Source organism: Protopterus annectens, chromosome 3.part0 (assembly GCF_019279795.1).
Source record: "Protopterus annectens isolate FY-2018-M chromosome 3.part0, PAN1.0, whole genome shotgun sequence".
Taxonomy (NCBI): domain Eukaryota; kingdom Metazoa; phylum Chordata; order Ceratodontiformes; family Protopteridae; genus Protopterus; species Protopterus annectens.
Genome location: NC_056731.1, coordinates 1,436,160,700 through 1,436,182,318, shown reverse-complemented (window position 1 = coordinate 1,436,182,318; position 21,619 = coordinate 1,436,160,700).

The following is a 21,619-nucleotide window of genomic DNA, read 5'->3' as shown; positions in this document are numbered from 1 at the left end:
CTTAAAAAAGTTCTTAGGAAAACTACTAGATAATTATACCTGGGCAGTGGTCAGCAATAACATACATCTAAGTATTTCCTTTTACACTGATGGATTTAAAGGCAGGTGATTTTCAAATCAACCACATCACAGTACCACTGTCAGTAAAGGGGTTTTGGTATGTTTTCAGTGACAAAAATGCTCCTTTTGTGGATATATTTCTGTTTTTCAACTTCTGATGTCATAACAACTCACTAGAGATATGTTTTGGACATGTATGCCATTCTACACCTTGAAGAGAAATGATATACACATGTTAATTAAGCTGATTACAATGCAGCACTTGTAATAATATAATGTCCATGTCTATTCATGGTGCCCATTAATTCAAGATCATGACTTGAAGTAGTTTAAAATTTTCTTGTAAACATTTTGAATAGTTGATCTGGATGTTCCAGCTACAATTTTGTAACACACAGGGATAAAGCACTGACTATGATCCTGATAACCTATATTTAATGAAAGGCAGAGGTGCTGGAACACCAAGGCTGGGGAGTTTGGGAGTGAGTGGCCACTGTTATCTTATCTATCCTCTGGGAGGGAGGTAGTATCACCTGCCTAACAACTGACCTCAAATGGAGAGTTGTATAAATAGTGAACGACAGTTATTGCGCCGGGTGGGTAATAACTTATGTCAGTGAATGCCTGATGCATGTAAAAGCACGCATTGGTAGATCCTCTAGAGAGCAGTTGCACATAGTGAAGCCACTAGCCTCCATGGATAAAGTTAGGTAGGGAGTACCTCACATGAATAAAGAAAACCTATACAGAAAAACATTTGCTTCTGCACTATAAAGAGAATGAATGTGCAAATGTGCTTTTACCCTTGGTTGGGAAAAAATGGTTCTTGACTTGCACAGGGAAGCAATAGAGAAACTCTTGCCTTCCCCACAGAAAAAAGGATAAATGAGTTGATAAGGGACTAGATTTCATAGCCAGTATTTTAAAGTTCATATTTTCTGATAACATTTGGTTGGAAAATGCAGTTACTCCCCTGTAAAAATGGAGTGGAATGTCTGTTCTATGCAATAGAATGGAAGATATATCTTAATATACCAAATCTAGACAATTTAACTTCAGAAATATTACTGATTTTCATGAAAACATAGGTTTTCTTAAAGATGTTGATGGGAATACCATTGTACTGTTTACAGAGAGTCAAGTACTGCACCAAGTAAATCCCTAAATCTTCTTCTGCAAGTTAATTTAGTGCACAAAGTTAGGAGAGGATGGGACACTGATAAGCCATGCCATGTCAATTGTAATCTCTATTCATATTGAACTAAAGTCTAGATGATTTATAAAAATGTTTGGTGTTTTGTAAGTTTTGTAAGCCATAGACTATAATTTCAAGTTGACTTTTTGAGTGAAGAAGATGTAGAGAATATAAACCATATAATCATTAGAGAGAGAGAGAGTGAGGTCAATTGGCCAACACACTTTATCTGCATTGGAAAGAGAATGGCATGCATTTTATGATGATATGGATACATTAAATTTCTGCAAGAATGAACTGGATGCACAGATTCATTGAGTATGAGCTATAGAGTATGCAATGGAAGTATCTTCCCAAGCCATTAGTTCTCTGGGAGGGTAGAGGAGTATGAAGTACATCACTTGGGCTATAGATTTTGTAGACACTGGCTATCATCATCCTCCCCTTGAATTGAGCTATGGTCTTCAATCTCCAAGGTGCAGTCCAATAATCCCAGGAAGTGGTGACTAGTCCCGTCAAGACTCCATTGCTTTCCGGTACTGGTAGCGATACTTCAGGAAGAGCAAGCAAAAGGTGATAGTGAAGGAGTTGGCCAACAAATACATAAAGTTAAGAGCTTCTTCTGCCACTTGACAACAAAGGAGAAGTCTAGGTAAATCTTTTCAACTTCAAAAATATGGTGAAAAAGACCAGTGATCCCAGGAAGGTGCACAATTGCAAGAGATCAAAGTAATTCTTTAATTGACTGAAGATGGGCTCACTATAATCTAACTCAGAACAAAAGAGGTTTTGAGATGATTACATTTATTTCTCTTAAAGGTTGCCTAATATGGCTGGGAAGAAACTGGTTGCCATTACTAAGACATCTAGTACAGTGTCTTGCTTTAATTTTCTGTACTTCCTGCTGAATGGTTGGACCAAGTTCTGAGCAGAATCTGCTCCAGAATCTCTGCCTGCAAATGCTCCTTTATGTGCCCTCGATGATTAAAAATGGAAGGTGACAGAAGACTCTTATTTTACCCTTATTTTGCTAGTCCAAGCAAGTGCCATTACTTATGTGCAGAGCATTTTGCCTACTGAGCTGTATGGGGCAATCCTTTCCTCCATCAGAGTGAAACCTGCAGTATTTTTGCTTATCGAGAATATTTCCAGGAACATAGTGAACATTTTGTAAATTTCTTTGTTTTATTACACTTCAGGTGCTTTATAGAAAATGTTTGCTTTTATATTTTTAGAAAACATTAAGCCATTTTACTTCATTTCATGTACTTTAGGCATCATTTTACTTACTGGCCTTGCACAATCTTGTACATATGATGATGTTTTGACATGAGCAAACATCTGTCTAACCACTCGTGTTCTAACTCTGTAGTATGTTATTTGTTCTCTGCAACTTAATATATACATGGGAAGTATTTTCTTAGTAGGTGGATTATTTGCCTTAGGTGGAAATATATTGACAGTATGTTGGCCTTTATATTCCATATTATGTTTCCTTTTTGTTTTACATTAGACTCTAAATAATGCTCTGGGCCTTGATTAATAAATGTTTACCACTTTTATTGTTTTTTTTTTGCTGAAGGATAATTAGGCAGCAACACCACTGTGCTGAGGCCAAGGTTCGAGACAGTTATGATAGAGAATGCTATTGTAACTGCACCTGTACACTGGGGTCATACGATCTGTATTACCTCTATGTTGAAGCAGTATATTCTTTTTAATTTGTTTTATCATGGGCTTTATCACAAGGAAGTGAGGTTATCTTCCATACTACCTACTACAAATATTTAGTCTTCTTGTGTAATGCATATTTTATGTATTCAATGTTCATTTTATAATGCAAGAACACAATTGTGACTTGTAAAATTTTTTTGATGTCACACCAAAAGTACACTAGGAAACACAAGGCTTCTTACTACTGCAATGATATTACTACTGAAGCATGAATATGTAGCTTTTATGATGCGCATTTTTTTTAAGAAACCTTTATTTGAGCAACAATTATACATAACACATAGTCACAACTTAAGTGGTACAACAAAATAATCTCAATGCACATAACATTGAACATGTTCAAAGAAAGTACAAACACAATTAATATTTATTTAGAGATCAAAAAGAAAAAAATATTCCTATAATTTTTAAATAGTGTTGCATTAGCACCATCTTACTAACAGTTCTAAAGTCAATGCTCATAAGCAAATGATGACATCTCAGTGTCCACTGCTCCCATCTTTCAAGACCTGAAAATAATAACCATAACAAAACATCATTACAAATCTCAAGCATAATTATTCTTATTCACACAGTGGAAATGCCGGGTCCTTCAGACCTGACAACCAGAAGTTACTGCTGTATTGGGAAGGCAATTTTAAGCTATTGCCCATTTAAGTGGCTCAGTTATTCTCATTCATAATCTAGAGATGTCAGGGCATAACCAAATCAAATGCAGATAGGCAGCATCAGCTGACATGTGTTCCTATCATAAGATTGCACAACTTAAATAGTGACACACAACAAAAAGTCAATCTGTAAAATAACAAAAATAAAACAAAAATTGCACCCTCCACACTCAGTGCTAATAATATAGATTAATTCTGAGATTGCACCTCAGTGAAGAAAGGACAAAGACTCCAATTTCCATTCTACTGCAATCTCAGGCAACTGAAAGACAGCTGTTTCACATATGTGCATTTTAACCTTTTCAAATGGATGTCTTGTGAGTTGCTATTTATGCTGTGCAGCATTATGATAGGAACCCACTGACACACATGTCCAACAAAGAGTATCCCTCTCTCACTGTACCCCTCCCTTGTAGTGCCACTGGGGTGACATGCTGTATTATCTTAAAGTGAGTAAAAGCTATCCTTGATCTGGTCCTACAACCTAACCCCTGCCTGTACGCCAGCCTATATCATCTCATCCTTGGTAAAATCTGACCACAAACTGGTCATATTCTCCATCAGGCCTAGTTGTACTACTCCATCAACAAATGATAACATATCTAAGTTATTTTTCAGAGCAAATCTTCTTTAGGTTGTAGACGGTCTATGCAAAACACCAAGAAATCCTTTGCAAACAGCTCCAGCTGAGAGCTGCAGCATTCAACTCCAACTTTTACAAGCACCTAGACTGTCGCACTGAAAAATCAGTAACCGTCCACCTTAAGTATAATAGTAAATTCAGGACTAAACCTATCTTGTGGAACTCCCATATATAAATAAATTATATAACAAAAGAAGGGAATAGTAAAAGTTGCAAGAAATTACCATTCCCCTACCTCAAGACCATGCTGAAAAATACCAGGAAGGAACTAGAAGAACAATGAAAGCAGAAAATGAACTTAAGATTGCTACAAATACCAAAAGAAATTATAAATCTTTCTTCATCTTTGCCAGAAAATAAAGAAATAATGTCCAACAATGTACTCAGCTCATTCATAATAATATCACACATTCCAGTCCCAAAGATATAGCCATGTTAGCAGACAAATTCAGTGCTAACTTTACCCCACCTACACACATTTTCACCTCCATTATCCCTGAATATTTAGTTTCCTCTGAAATCACCTTTAAAGAAATTTTAAAATCTCTGTCAAAGGCTCAAAATAATATTTCCATGGATCAGACATTCTCACTAGGGCTAAACATGCACTATCTAAGCCTCTGCTTAAACTGTTCAGTCTCAGTCTGTCTACAGGATTTGTGCTTGATAGTTGGAGAAAATCCACTGTGACTCTTCTGCACAAGGCTGGCTTCTTCATAGACCCAGGAAATTATAGGTCTATCGGCCTCACCAGCCTTATATGCAAAGCATAGAACGTACCATAGCAGAACTCATTTACACAGATGAAGGCAATTTAACTGAATTAGACCTTATTCAGTGCGGTTTTGTGAAGGAAAAGTTATGCTTCCTGACCCTAGTAAGATTCTTTGAAAAGAAACCTTGGACAGTGGTCAATCTGTACACATTGCTTATTTTGATCTGACCAGTGCTTTTGATACTATCTCCCATTCTGAAATTGTTGAAAAAATAGACAAACATGTAAACCATCATTATCCACTGCAGGCTGGTGCAGCTTATAATCCCAGGGTAATGGACATTTTATAAATCTGCTTAACTGAAGAGAGCAAATCAGTGGCCCAAAGGGTTTTTTCATGAGGACTGGCAGGGGAGTTCGGCACAATAGCACTGGGCCTTTAAGGTGACTGTAGAGATGTTGCTCTTGTTATTTGGCTTAGATTTTTTTTTCTGAGTGTTCATTTTACAGGACATTGTGATACCATCTGGGGCACTTTACTGGACATTTCATGCAACAAGTTCTGTCGGCACCATTATTTGTGAGTAGTTTGGAGGTCAGGGGTTTGGGGAGAGACCACATTTGTCTACTGGCACTTCCTGTGGATAAAACTTTTGCAGTTTGTTTTCTACAATTCAAATGAATAACTATTACTAGGTGAAGATGAAGTCATGTATATCATTTCAGTTAAACTTAGTTTTCACATATTGCTAGTGTGGGTGGGGGCTCCTCTTTCTGTATTATATCGGAAGGTAATGCTGTTATTTGTAGATGGTAATATGGATAAAATATAATTGGGTGGCTGCAGTGGTGGAGCGGTTAGCATTGCTGCCTCACAGCAAGAGGGTCTCTGGTTCAATTCTCGGCTGGGGTGCCTTATGTGTGGAGTCTGCATGTCTTCCCTGTGGTCATGTGGGTTTCCTCCAGTTGCTCCAGTTTCATCCCAGAGACACACAGTAGGTGGATTGGACACTCTAAATTGGCCCTAGGTTTGTGTGTGTGCCTTCTGTGGAAGGTTGGGCGCTGGGCTGGCAACTCAACACTGTAAAACTCCATTGCCAATCATGAGCGGACAGATGATCTGCTGTGGTGACCTCTAACCGGGAAAAGCCGAAAGAAGAATATGGATAAAATATAATGTGCATAATGGCTGAGATTCAGAAAGCTTACTAACAGCAGGAAGCCTTAAGGTATCCATTCCCCCCTCATGGAAAGCATTTCTAATTATTAGACTGTAATACATCTAAGGTTTCCTGCATCAGCTCAAAATGCAGTTTGCTGGTAGAACTGCATGCTAGTGTTGTAGTCTTGGGGAATGGTAATGCTGATCAGCTATGTTTTCTCTCTTTCCCTGAAATGCCAGCAGCTCCTGATTTACCATGCTAAATGATTCAGTGAATTGCTCAGCAGCAGAAAATTTCTCTATTGGAGGAAAAGATAAACACTACCTGAAAACATTGATGACTCATCATCTCCTCTGACATCAGTAGCAGTGCAGATTCAATGAAGATGTGGGGGTGGAAGTGTATTAGTGTGTGGATGTGTGCATCCGTCAGCAGGGGCATGAAGGAAAATATATGGAGCATGAATGAAAATATATGACTGTGTCTGTGCATGTGTGAATATCTGCTTCGGCTACTAGAAAGAAAACTACTGCTGTCAGGTTTGGCAGAACTACTGTTCATTAAAGTGTGATTCAGAGACATTTTAATGAGCCAGTAATGAGGAATTTCTCATTGCAGCCATAGCTGCCATAGCTGCCTATGAATCAAATTGTCTCACTATTGTGAAACTGACCTACCTGTGCTAAGCAGTATCTACCACCAGTGAGTAGAATGTGTATATATATTTTATATATATATATACATACATACACACACACACACACACACACACACACACACACACACACACACACACACACACACACACACACACACACACACGTGTGTGTGTGTGTGTATATATATATATATATATATATATATATATATATATATATATATATAGCAAAGTCAAAAGAGACAACAGAAGACACAAAGTCACATAAAAAAAATTAATATCCCACTTAGTTTTAAAAAAATATTTTTTTTTCATCAAACGGTATTACAATTCTCGCAGCATTTCTAGTACAGACAGTCTAAAAAAAGTCCCAATCTGTAACTGTCTACTAAGTCTACTCATATCTCTAAAATACAAATGTATCTTTCAAATATAATTCCACAAGTTAGCCATGTTTAACCTATCACAATACATGCTCCCAAGGTTTTCTAGGCAAGCTCCTCTAATGATAACTTGTTAAAATAAAGAGGAAACAACAGAAAAATTGAATTGTGACAGTGTGTAATATGTGCTCTTCCCATAAATTTATACCATGTCTTTCCATTATTTGATTTTTTTTACTACCTGTCACAGAGAAGATATTCCTAAAGAAAAGATCAGATATGGTTCCAACTACCTAAAACACCCATATCACATCCCCAGTACATTGGATCTACATTTAGAAACAACCTTCTTAATCTTTGCAGAGTTCAAAAATACTTGTGCAAACAATTCCAAGCAAAGATTTCAAACCTTCCTGAGCTTGTTGAATTTGCAAAAACTGACAATTGCGGCACAAAGTGATATATTTTCTGCTAAAACTAGAGTAATACCCTTCAGATTCTCATGTGCTTTACTAACCAAATCTATTATCACTCAGTTGCTCATCCCTAGCTTCCGTGTTGTTTCTAAATCAGGGGGCATATCATTGAGCAGTATGTCAGTTGTAGCACACTGTTCACACTATACTTCTGTTACACCTGAGCCTGTGCTGCCCAGTTACATGGGAACCACATTTTCTCCCATAATAGCACCAGTGCTCTTCTGGCTCCTGTCTGTTGAACCCCAATTCTCCTTGCAGACATGTACAGCTTTAACTAGCAGGCAATCTAAAATGCAGCTATTGTTGCAGGCGTGCAACTCTAATTATTAGATTTCTCAAAGTACTCATTATTTAATTCATAACACAGACTTTTCTCTTTAGATAAAATATGTTTATTCCATGAAATACAAGTTTTATCACATCCCATACAAAATATCACATTATATTTATATCTACTTTCTAGAAATATGAAGGGGTATTTGCAAGGAATGACTTAAAAATTAAGCAACGACATAAGTGCACCCCCCCCACACACACACACACATATATATATATATATATATATATATATATATATATATATATATATATATATATATATATATATATATATACACATACCCCCCCCCCCACATACACACACACAGAAAAACATAAGGCTTGAACTCTCTGATTCAATTCCTATTACGTCTCTGAAACATTAACAGATTGCTTACTGTAGTCATGGGTATAGGGTTTGACCCCTCCCATCTCCATTTACTTACTGTGTGACTCTGAGCAAATCTCTTAAACAGATAGTGCTCCTGGGTTGTAACTGACACTCTGTTAAATGTATCTGAAAAAACAAAGCAGACCTGTTCTATATACTGAAATCAGTTTATTCTCTTCTTTAATTATCAATTGGTCTTAGCAAATGAATATTCTACAGTAAGAGTAGTCTCTGCAGATCAGATTTAGAATTATGATAACTGACCACCAAATGCCCCCCCAAAACTTTTTGAACATCCATTCAAAATCTGTAAATCTTGAACCATACCCACTAGTTAGTATCTGCTCTAATTATGTATAATACTACTTCAAGTCCACCTCACCTCCAGCAATCCAGAGATCACGCTACACATTTCTCCTTTGTGTCACTCCCAACTTCTGTCATAAATAAATATCTCCTCAAACTCAAACCCACAACCTTGGCTGAGAGCAACCTGCCTACAGAATTACTGAAACTGACAGATGGTGCCTTCTCAGTTCCACTGTCTACACATATAATTAGATCAGTACAGGAGTGTCATGTCCCTATCATCTGAAAAAAAAAGGCTTGTATACCACCTTTACACAAAGGTGGACCCTCTACTGCTTATTCCAGTTATAGACCCATTGCCATATTTCCCTCAATACCTAAGGTATTGTAAAAGTGTATCCGTGCACAGTTACTGAACTACATATTCTCTAACAATCAACACTCCCCATCCCACCTTGGCATTCAATCACATTGTACCACTATCACATCTCTACTTCAGTTTGTTCAAACAGTTAACAAAGACAGAAGTGCACAAATCCTGGTATTCTCCCTCTTCCCGGACTTGTAAAAACATTTGACACTGTGCCGCATAACAAACAAAAGCTCTCTAATCCAGGACTCTCACACAGATCTCTCACTCTTGGTTTAGCAGCTACCTCACTCATAGGCATCAATCAGTAAAGTGGAAAAATGAATACTCCTTCCAACACTTTAACATAGGTGTGTCACAAGACACAATATTCATACCCCAGCTTTTCAAAGCATTCATAAATTACTTAAACTTTGCTGCCAAACATGCCACCTTAATTCAATATACAGATGATTCCATACTTATCTGCTCTGCTCTCCACCTGCCTAAACTTCCAGAACTGACTCAAGAATCATTCTCTTCTACAGAATCTTGGTTAAACAACTCAGAAATACTTCTTAACCATAATAAATATATAAATAAATACATAAACTGCTACAATTCACTCCCAAATCCCTCTCCCAAACCAAAACTGACCAGTACAATCTCAAGTAATGACACGAATACATAGCTATTACCACATATCAAATTCTTAAGCATATTCATAGACAAAAATATGAAATATTACATTCATATCCAAATAGCCATTAGAAAATCCACTAAAAGCTTTGTCTGCTTTATCAAGTCAAGTACTTCCTGACAGACAAGACTAGGAAGTAAAAATGTCACACAAACTAACCAATCAGTAAAAACGACAAGAAAAACATAGCCAAGCTAGAGTTTTCACTATGTGATATCTTAACCTGCAATTCAGGCCCATGGGATATAGGCAAATAACCCCTTAGGGACATCAAGTGTTTCAGCTATATGGCTTCTAAATGTTTTCCTTTTTAAGTCTTTAGAAATAGATTGAGATCAACAAAGCCAAATGTCACTAGCTGTAGATATGCACATTTCAGCCTTCTTATGACCTCACCAGCACAACATAAGTGGACTGTTTGGCTTTACTCTAGAAACACAGGGTTTTTAAATAAAGCTGATGGCCATAACCATTAAGATGTCTGCAAATGATCTGAACTAACAACTAAACCAAAAAGTAAAAAGGTCACACAAGCAAACCAATTAGTAAAAATTACAAGAAAATCTTAGCCAAGCTTGAGTTTTCCCTGTGTGAAACCTTAAATATCTTGCAAAAGAGGACCATGAGATATATGCAAAGGACCTCTTAAGGACACCAAGTGTTTCATCTATATGACATCAATGGCTTTTTACTTTTTCTGTTTTAAGTATTTATAGACAGATTCAGGCCAACAAAGTCAAAGGCCACTAGATGTAGACAAGCGTGTTTTGGTCTTTTTATGACCTTGTCAGTACAGCATAAGTAGGCTGTTTGGCTATACTCTCGAAACACAGTGTCTTTAAACCCAGCTGATGTCCGTAACCATTAAGGTGTCTGTAAAATATCCCAACTAACAACTAATCCAAAAAATGAAAAAAGTCACACAGACAAGCCAATTAGTAAAGATGACCAGAAAAACCTAATCAAGCTAGAGTTTTCACTGTGTGATACCTTAAACCTCTTGCAATAGAGGCCCTTAGGATACATGTACATGACCCCTTAAGAACATCAAGTGTTGCAGCTATATGGCTTTTGAATGTCCATAATTTACTAATTGGTTTGTCTGCCTTCACTAATTGGTTAAACAAAATAGACTCAGATATATACACCTGCAACCCTAACCCCTGCTAATTATATACACTAACTCTCTGAGATTGCAGAAACCCTGGGAAAGGAAATATTCCTCTGCACAGGGATTGTCAGTCTCACACACCTGTTGATTACCTGTTTTTGACAACCAAGTGGTGTCACTCTACAGGGTCAGGGCACTGCCCTTTTGATCCATTGCCCAGCACACGTATATATATATATATATATATATATATATATATATATATATATATATATATGTTTTTTTTTTTTTACTTTTTCTATCAGCTGCTCCTGTTAGGGGTTGCCACAGTGGATCATCTGTTTATATTTCTTCCTGTCCTCTGCATCTTCCTCTGTCATACCAACCACCTGTATGTCCACTATCACAGCATCCATAAACCCTATCTTAGGCCTTCCTCTTTTCCTGTTACCTGGCAGCTCCATCCTTAGCATCCATCTCCCGATATAGCCAGCATCCCTCTTCAACTGATGTCCAAACCAATGCAATCTCATCTCTCTGGCTTTGTCTCCAAACCATCCTACCTGAGCTGACCCTCTAATATACTCATTTCTAATCCTGTCCAGCCTCATCACACCAAATGCCATCTCCAGCTCTGATTCCTGTCTTTTCATCAGTGCCACCATCTCCAACCCATATAACATTAGCTGGTCTCACTACCATCTTGTAGACTTCCCTTTCACTCTTTCTGGTACCTGTCTGTCACAAATTCCCCCTGCTACTCTTCTCCATCCACTCCACCCTGCCTACACTTTTTTCTTCACCTTTCTTCCACACTCACATTACTTTGAACGGTTGATCCCTGCTGACCTTCATTCCTCACCTCTCTAGAGCATATCTCCACCTCTCCAGGGTCTTCTCAACCTGTTCCCTACTCTCACTACAGATCACAATGTCATCCATAAATATCACAGTCCACTGTCTGATCTCATTTGTTAACCTGTTTATCACCATTGCAAATAAGAAAGGGTTCAAAGCTGATCCTTAATGTAATTCCACCTCAACCATGAACACATCCATCACTCTTACCGAAGACCTCACTACTGTCACACTACCCTCGTACATATCCTGCAGCATTCTTATATACTTCTCTGCCACTCTTGATGTCCTCATACAATACCACAACTGCTTTCTAGGCACACTGTCATGTGGTTTCTCTAATTCCACAAAGATACAATGCAACTCCTTCTGACCTTCTCTATATTTCTTCATCAACACCCTTAAAACAAACATTGCATCTGTAATGCTCTTTCCCAGCATGAAACCGTACTGCTGCTCACTAATCATCACCTCCATTCTTAACCTAGCTTCCACTAGTCTTTCCCATAACTTCATGCTCTAGCTAAGTTTTTTGCCCTCTGTAGTTTCTATAGCTTTTCAGCAGGTCAGCAGGACTAAGACAGAATATATGTGTGTGAATGAGAGGGAGGATAGAGGAATGGTGAAGATGCAGGGAGTAGAGGTGGCGAAGGTGAATGAGTTTAAGTACTTGGGATCAACAGTTCAGAGTAATGGTGAGTGTGGAATAGAGGTAAAGAAAAGAGTACAGGCAGGATGGAGTGGGTGGAGAAGAGTGTCAGGAGTGATTTGTGACAGAAGAGTACCAGTAAAAGTGAAAGGGAAGGTCTACAAAAGGGTATTGAGACCAGCTATGTTATACGGGTTGGAGATAATGGCATTGACAAAAAGGCAGGAGTCAGAGCTTGACGTGGCAGAGTTGAAGATGTTAAGATTTGCATGGGTGTGACGAGGATGGACAGGATTAGGAATAAGTATATTAGAGGGTCAGACCAGGTTGGAAGGTTTGGAGACAAAGCCAGAGAGGCAAGATTACGTTGGTTTGGACATGTGCTGAGGAGGGATGCAGAGTATATTGGGAAAAAGATGCTAAGGATGAAGCTGCCAGGTAACAGGAAAAGAGGAAGGCCTAAGATAAGGTTTATGGATGTGGTGAGAGAGGACATGCAGGTGGTTGGTGTGACAGAGCAAGATGCAGAGGACAGGAGGAAATGGAAACAGTTGATCTGCTGTGGCGACCCCTAAAGGGAGCAGCTGAAAGAAGAAGAGAAGAGAGTTTCTATAGCTTTTCACATCACCTTTAGTCTTAAAAATTGATTTGTGCCAATGCACTTCTTTTCCACTTCTCAGACATCCTCTCACTTTCCAAGATTTCATTAAACAATCTGGTTAAAACCTACACTGCCATCTCTCTTTAACACCTCCATGCTTCCACAGGCTTGTCATCTGGACCAGCAGCTTTTCCATTCATCATCCTCTTCATATCTGTCCTTACTTCCTCTTTGCTAATTCACTGCACTTCCTGAATCACTATCCCTACATCATCCAACCTTCTCTCTCTCATTCTCTTCATTCATCAGCACCTCAAAGTATTCTTTCCATCTGCTCAACACACTGTCCTCACTTGTGAGTACATTTCCCTCATTATCATCTTTCCCAGCCCGGCCACTCTGTCTAGCCAATTGGTACAGGTCTTTTTCTCCTCTTTATTGTCCAACCTTTCATACAACTTGCCATATGCATTCTCCTTAGCCTTCACCGCCTTTCTCTTCACCATATTCCTCATATCCTTATACTCCTGTCTACTTTTTCATCTCTATGACAATTCCACTTCTTCTTAGCCAACCTTTTCCTCTTTTTCCTCTCTATACTCTCCTGTACTTCCTCATTCAAGCACCAGATCTCCTTGCTCTCCATCCTCTGTCCAGATGTAACACCAAGAACCTTTCTGTCTCCCTTACCACCTCTGCCCTCTGCTGTGGCTGCTCAGCTATCTGGTAACTCTTCATTGCTACCCGGTGCCTGTCTTAACTCTTCCCTGAACTCCACCTTAGATTCATCCTTTTTCAAATTCCACCATTCAATCCTTGGCAGTGCCCTAACTCTCATCCTCTTCTTCTTGATTACCAATGCCATCCTACAGACCACCTTTCTATGCTGCCTAACTACACTTTCCCCTGTCACCACTTTGCAGTCTCCAGTCTCCTTTAGAATGGCCCTCCTGCATAGGGTATAATCCGCCTGTGTGCATCTTCCTCCACTCTTGTATGTCACCCTATGCTTTTCCCTTGTCTTAAAATACATATTCACCACAGCCATGCCCATCCTTTTCACAAAATCCACTGCCATCTGACCTTCTGAATTCCTCTCCTTAACACCATACCTACCCATCACCTCCTCATCCCCTCTGTTCCCTTCACCAACATGCCCATTGAAATCTGCTCCAATCACCACTTTCTCACCCTTGGCTACATACTCCACCACTTCATCAAACTTGTTTCAAAATTTTGCTTTCTCATCCATTGCACACCCAACTTGAAGAGCATATGCACTAACAGCATTCATCATCACACCATCAATTTCCAGCTTCATAAACATCACTCTATCCAACACTCTTTTCACCTCCAAAACACTCTGACATACTGTTCCTTCACAATAAACCCAACCCTATTTCTCCTCCAATCCACAACATGGTAGAACAATTTGAACCCACCTCTGATATGCCTGGCCTTACTCTCCTTCTATCTGGTCTCTTGCATGCACAATATATCAACCTTCCTTCTCTCCATCATATCAGCTAGCTCCATACTTCTCAACCTGGAAACCTCAAAAATCTGAACAAGGCCCATGAAAAATAGGCACAAATCTGTATGTTGATTAACGTAAAATTTGCATGCATACTTTGTAATCCCACCCACTCCAGTGGAATTGTGGGATACCAACTTTCCAATGCAAACTGAAGAACAGACAACCAAAATATGGCACCAGAGTCCCCCTGCAATGCTGCCATTCAAATGTCCCATTACCTGGCTATTTCGCCCCATTTACCATAAACACAAATGTGTGCATACTGCTTTACTTCTACAATGATTATTTGGATTTTATTTTTACATTTTATAGCACAATGCACAAACATTAACAGACACATGCTAAACAAAGCAATACTGTCTCACAGTGAAAATAGACGACATTAAAACTGCTCTGCCCTTGAACCTCACATTCATTGAAACAGCATTGAAACCCACATCACATCCAAAGAAAATGCATCTGACCAGTGGTGGGTAAAGATTACCTTTGGGCTTTTTTCAAGTCATAGGCCCCTTGCACACAAAACAAGAAACATACATGTGTTCTTTGATACACCTTCCTGACTTTATTAAATTATATTCCTTGTATAATACAGCACACTTGTTAGACTTGGAGGCATTTTAAATTTATTATTTTAACATTTTTCCAGTAGGCAATGAAACAAAATGCATGAACTAATAATGACAAAACTGCCCAATCCAGAACATTTCCATCATAAAAGTCTACTTCCACACAATCGCATTTTAAATTTATTGTTTGAACATTTTTCCAGTAGGCAATGAAACAAAATGCACGATCCAATACTTACAAAACTGCCTGCCCAGTTCAGAACATTCCCATCATAAAAATCTATTTACACACACACACACACACACACACACACACACACACACACACACACACACACACACACACACACACACACACACACACACACACACACACACACACACACACACACACACACACACACCGGTCGTTTCCTACCTTAAGCAGCAAACATATTCCTCATACAGACAAATAGGCCATTATACAATTAAATGCATTAAGCTTCCATTAAAAAACACTAGACTCAGCATGATGACCATAGGGAGCTCAAACACAAATCAGAAATGTAAACCAATCCATTTCTAACTCAAAACCCTAAATGCCACTTCATTGTGATGTCTATTAAACCCAAATAATACACACGAGCAAACCCCCCCCCCACTACAGGAGAATAGCTGTTCCCCACAAAATAGTGAGATATTTCCCAGTCTGTAAATACACATGCACACAACCATAACCCAGGTCAGATATCACAAATCAGCCATCATAAGAGCAAAGACCTACTCATTAAACAACTGTAGAAGGAAAAATGCTAGCTGGTAAAATATAGTAACTTCTGCACAGCTCGAACAGAGTATAACACACGTATAGCCAACACTAATGTTCCACCAAAATTCAGGCTTAATCCACTCGTAATGATAAAAATGAATCTTTTATTGAAAATAAGGTTTAGCGCTTTCATCTGTTAAAAATCAGACTTCCTCAGAACCAAAATGGAGTACTTCCAGTTCACATTTAAATAACCTTTTTGGCGCCAAAAATTCAAAAGGAAATGGAGCTCTTAAAGAGACATAGTCATAATAACTCCATATACACATACTACTATGCTAAAAACAACTAAGCATTTCAACAGATCCAGTGTGCTGATATAAAAAATGACAATATAAATGACAATGAATTTTGAAAATTGAATTTTTGGCACCAAAAAGGTTATTTAAATGTGAACTGGAAGTACTCCATTTTGGTTCTGAGGAAGTCTGATTTTTAACAGATGAAAGCGCTAAACCTTATTTTCAATAAAAGATTCGTTTTTATCATTACGAGTGGATTAAGCCTGAATTTTGGTGGAACATTAGTGTTGGCTATACGTGTGTTATACTCTGTTCGAACTGTGCAGAAGTTACTATATTTTACCAGCTAGCCTTTTTCCTTCTACAGTCGTTTTTTGGTGTTGTTTGGTTTAGTTGTTTTGTGTTGTTGGCTGGTATGGAGGAGATCACAGAACAGTCACAAGCTTCATTGAACAGAGAAGAATTTACTAAACTACAGATGGAGGTATCTTCCCTTAAGTCTAAAGTTACCAGACTTATTGAGTTAGTGGTCAGGTCACTGATGTCCCCCAAGGCAACAGAAGGAGCTGGATGTGAGCGTACATCTACTGTCAAGCGTACACTTAGTACTACAGGTGTCGACACCAGTACTCAGATGGATATTCCTAATGGACAAGTGGTCAACACAGAAGAGAGGGGTTCTATGCAGGACCTGCCTTCTACAAATTACAGGAATACGAATATCAGTCCCGCCTTGGAGAATGATTTTACTTTTGACTTTAGTTTATTTCACGCTAGAGAAGAAGCCGAACTACAAGGGGTGAGATCTAAACACCATAATGGCATGAAAACTTATTCTGCTGTCACCGGAACTCGTACTGAACAATTAAAATGTACTGTTGATAATAGATTTGTATCCAGTTTCTTTAGAAACAATTATCATAAACATAATAAAATCACTGGACATGTTTCAGGTGGCATGAACAGGACAGTGGGTCAACATAATTATGACTGTCTTGATTTATTTTTAAGGGATGAATATGATTTTGGTACTAATGTTGAACATGGTAGTGGTCAAGACGAAGCAAGACAACATGCCCCTTTTAAGGGCTCGATAAGGGACTCAATTAATATGCTTGGAAAGAAATTATTAAATATAAAGAATGTTAAGATAGATAATGCATATTTAGCCAAGTGTATTTCTTTGCAAATAGTACCTAAAGGCCTTAGATTTTTTAAATTACCTATGGGCCTGGAATACAACATAGGTACTATTAATGTATTTAATAAAATGTTTGATAATTTTGGTATAGAATATATGAATATGCTTATCAAATTCAATGATGAGAAATTGTCTACCCTGATTTGAGAGGTTGAGAAATTGAACCAAGATATAATAAATGATATATTGTTTACACAGTGGAAAGATTTATATGACAAACAGTTCTACTATGCTGAACAAAAGGCCAAAGGAATATTCAACAGGAAGAATAAGAAAATACAGAGAGATGTAGAGTTATATTACCAAAATAGAGCTTACATATGGCCACAGGATAGAACTTCCATTGACAACACAGTATATAATAGAAATAGAGGTAAATATTTCAATAAGGAAACTAATTTTCAGGGGGGCAGATTTTACCCCGCGGCAAAAAATCAAATAAAATAGTCAAAGCAGATAAGTTTCCTAAACAATTTTCAGTATGTGACATACCCCATAGTACGCACACGGTTGAGTTGGATAGTCAAGATAGTAAACAGTGTCCAGAATATAATGATAGGAATAAAACCCAAGTGGAAAACATTATTCATAATTACAATGGGTTTAAGGTGTTTAATTATATTGATATGAACATTACACCAGAATTTTTTACATTATTCAGTAAAGGTATGAAATCTATTCCATCTACGGGATTCCAACTTGTGGAAATTATTAAAGAAGTCAAATTATTTTGTCGAAGACTCAATTTAGCTATGCAGTTTAGAGAACATAACACGCAACAAGGACTGATAGAACATCTTGGACTAAAAAAGAAAAGTATGTATATACCCATATCAAATAATCAAGTGGATAATTATGAGAAGATGGTGTGTCATGATATTTATAAATTTAAGAAAAATCTTAAGACCAACAGTATTTATAAGCTAGATATTGAGGACAATTTGAATGAAGTAGAACGACAATGCTTAAATCAATTTATTAACAATAAGGATATTAGAGTAATGAAACCTGACAAAGGGGGCGGAATTGTGATATATAATACATTTGATTATGTTAATGAAATGCATAATATTTTGTATTCATCAAATAATTATGAAGTAGTATCGTTAAATGAGATTAATATTGGTTACAAAAGAATTGATCTAACATTAGAAGAATATTTTATCGATCATAGAATTACTAGTGAGATCTACCAATATTTAAAAGTTGAATATCCAACTCTGTCTACTATTATAGGAATTCCCAAAGTACACAAGTGTATCACCCAGCCTCCTTTTAGGCCTATAGTTTCTGGTTCAAGATCCAAAACATATCCTTTAGGAGTCGCCATTGATAGATGGGTAAAACCTATTTATGAAAACATCACTCACTTAATAAAGGATTCTTGGATGTTTCTTAGTCAGCTTACATCAGACATATGGAATAAGGATCTCATTTTCATCACCATAGACGTAGTGGATCTTTTTTCATGTATCCCTAAGGATATAGGCTTAGAGTATTTCAGCAATAGTCTAGATAAATAGATAAATAAAAAGTTTTCAAACATGGACTGGGACCGCATAGGCCTTATGGTAGATATTATGGGACTAGTTTTGGACCATAATTATATACATTTTCAAGGTGAATACTTTAGGCAATGCAAAGGTGTGGCTATGGGGGCCTCTTGTGCCCCTGTTTTTGCCAATCTAGTCATGCTGGAATGGGAAACAGAATATGTGTTCAAGAGCCAATTTTATTCCAATATAGCATATTATATACAATATTTGGATGATTTATTCATCTTATGGAAGAGTTTAAAAGATGAGATTAATTCTTATATGGAATTTATTAATGGCACAACGAATTTTTTAAAGTTCACTCATAACATCAGTGAGAGTGGCATAGCATATTTGGACACATATATCAGCCATTCTGATAAGGGATTTATTTCACAAATTCATAGGAAGGAAACCTTTTCAAATGACTATATTGAATTTAATAGTTATCACCCTCCCCATATATTCAAAAATGTTTATAAAGGACAATGTATTAGGGCAGCTCATATGTCATCTACTAGAGAAATCATGAATAGGGAAGTTGATCGAATAAGTAATATGTTTAGTAATCGAGGATACCCCTCAGCCCTATTATCACAAGTTTCCAACTATGTGAAGAATGATTGGGGTAAAAAATTTCCACCTTTATTGGGCAAGTCATTAGATTTTATGAAGATTCATAATAGAAAGAAGGGATATGACGATGTAGGTATGTGTTGTAATCGAGTTTGCGTCTTGATGTATACTCCTTATACAAAGTATATTAGAGATATTTTAAGACAGCACTGGAATTTAATAATGGTAAATGATGATACAGCTTCCGTTTTGGGCAATTATTCGAGCTTTGTATATAAAACAGCACCCAATATTAAAAAATTATTGGAGAAAGCTTCTAAGCAAAAAACTGTATATAATACAAAGCTCTCGATGGGAACTAGAAAATGCGGTACCTGTAAACAATGTTATGCCATAAATGAGGTAGGCAATATTAAGTTAGGAGATATCAACAAGACTAACATTAAATGCAAAGCAGGAAATTGTAGCACCAAACAAGTCGTATATATTGCTACATGTTATACCTGCAGCACATTCTATATAGACAAAACAGAGAGAGCCCTTACGAAATGAGTATATGAACATATCTATAAGATAAAGATTAAAGACAATAACAATGCACTTTATAAACACATATCCATATATGGTGAATCACATGGTATTAAATTTGCCATTATAGACCATGTAGAAGTATTTACTTATCGGGGAAAATGGAAAGCACTTTTAGCCATGAAAGAAAGTAAGTGGCAAATTTTGACAGATGCCATTAGGTCACCTGGCATAAATGAAAATATAAGTATTAAACCATTTTTAATCATGGCATAGATATATCATGGATGTTGCTACTGTATTTTGATTCTTGTTGACTTGTTACAATTTATGAGCACTAGTCATGCAAGTTTTACTATTTCACTATTACATATATTTGGAGTATGTTTTAAGATGAAGTTAGTACGTGCAGAGCATATTTTATTTTATTTTATTTTTATTTACATTGTCATTATATTTATATTGTCATTTTTTATATCAGCACACTGGATCTGTTGAAATGCTTAGCTGTTTTTAGCATAGTAGTATGTATATATGGAGTTATTATGACTATGTCTCTTTAAGAGCTCCATTTCCTTTTGAATTTTTGGTGCCAAAAAGGTTATTTAAATGTGAACTGGAAGTACTCCATTTTGGTTCTGAGGAAGTCTGATTTTTAACAGATGAAAGCGCTAAACCTTATTTTCAATAAAAGATTCATTTTTATCATTACGAGTGGATTAAGCCTGAATTTTGGTGGAACATTAGTGTTGGCTATACGTGTTATACTCTGTTCAAGCTGTGCAGAAGTTACTATATTTTACCAGCTAGCATTTTTCCTTCTACAGTCGGTTTTTGGTGTTGTTTGGTCTACTCATTAAACAGATAGACACCTCCATAGAATTCACTTAAAGCCCAGTATTACAAATCATAAATGTCTCCCTTATTAAGACATAGGAAGTGAAAGCCAGATAAGTGCTGCCAGGCAGAACAGAGGTCAGACATAAACATTTTCAATGTTACAAACCACACACAGCAAACTCAACACATTTCAAATATCCTTAGAAACAAAGGAGCAGTGACTATGCACTGTTATTAAATATATAATGTCACAAGAACAAACAGGAAACCCTTTTACCAAATATATATTTTATCATTAAAATAAATATCAATGTTTAATAATAATCGACAAGTTCAAATCTTTCACTGCAGACTATACATAATGGTTCATAAACTTGAATAATTAAGTCCTAATTCTAAAAAACATGTTCAGACCATCCATGTAATGCTGTAAATAATTAAAGTCTTTATTAATCATCGTATTTGATCTGGCAAAAATTTTACACCAGATGCCCTTCTTGATTTAATCTTCCCCATTTATCCAGGCATGGGACCAACATGAAAAATATATACTGGCTTTTGCATCCCTCAGTGGCTGGGATCCACACACACACACACACACACACATATATATATATATATATATATATATATATATATATATATATATATACATATACATAATGTAGATTTATTTATGTTGGCTGATTAGCACAAATCTTGATGTGCATAATGTTCACACCAAATGACTGCAATTGTATACATTTACATGTTAATAAGCATACACCGAGCATCAAGGTCAACAAAAAAAGAAAAAGAA